Below are 1,134 nucleotides of genomic sequence, written 5' to 3'. Positions count from 1 at the left end.
TTCTTAGTACTATGAAATATCATTTTTTAATGTGATGCCTAATATAATAATTGGTAGTTGTACTTTCCCTATAGATCACTGACACGTGTATCTATTTTTCGTGAAAAAGCTCGAAAGGACAACTTTCTATTTCCGAGGGTGAGTATTGTCTAGGTTTTCATTTCAGGTTATTTTCCCTTTTCGGGTGGTGGCTTTATAATTTCACTTGACTACCTTCATCTTTCTTCTTTAAGCATAAACATCTCTTTTTCATTTTTCTTTCATACTTTCTTGTCTTTTATTGAACTTTATCTTTGTTGTGCTAGCTAGATAGACATATTGTAGAAGTTGATGATAATTCTACGCTATCCTTTTTAGATGCATACCATGATACGTGTTTTACAATCAGTAGCGAAATTGAACCCGAATATAAACGAAGCGGGTGTAAAATTTTAATAATTTTTTTATTGTCAGGGTAAATTAACACTGACAAAAATCTTAATTTTTGTTATAAAAAAAAAATTATTGTAAAAATTTTTTTCGATTAAATCCAAGTGGGATAAATACCCCTTTAGATTACACAATCTTCCGCCACTGTTTACAATATTGTTTAGAGTGTTGTATTGTATTGACGCTCAAAAGTACGTTTAGTGGTTTACATTTAAAAAATATGGTATATGAATTGCTTCATTTATACTATAACATATATACATTTTAATTAGCAATAACAATAACAACAATAATATAATAATAGGAAATTTAGTACTCTGTATGTAAGTATACTTGTTTCGTAGATTTTGCTCGTCACCCAAAAATTTTACTCGCTATTGAAGACCTAACATAGTTGTTGCTAAGGAGATTTTATTTGTGAACCAAAAAAAAAAAAAAAAATTGACTGGTGATTTTATTATATGCACACTTTTTTCTAATGGAGGGAGGTTAAACTTTGTCATTTTCAATATATATATATATATATATATATATATATATATATATATATATATATATATATATATATATATATATATATATATATATGATCTAGTAAGAACTTTTTTAGTGTGAGAACTCTAGGAACTCAAAAATACACTGAAATTCGAGCAAAAAAACTGGCGGGCGAGCAAAAATCACGAAATTCGAGCAAAAAAAACACGA

The sequence above is a fragment of the Rutidosis leptorrhynchoides genome, chromosome 9, assembly GCF_046630445.1.
Source record: "Rutidosis leptorrhynchoides isolate AG116_Rl617_1_P2 chromosome 9, CSIRO_AGI_Rlap_v1, whole genome shotgun sequence".
Classification (NCBI taxonomy): domain Eukaryota; kingdom Viridiplantae; phylum Streptophyta; class Magnoliopsida; order Asterales; family Asteraceae; genus Rutidosis; species Rutidosis leptorrhynchoides.
This window is presented reverse-complemented; position numbering follows the sequence as displayed.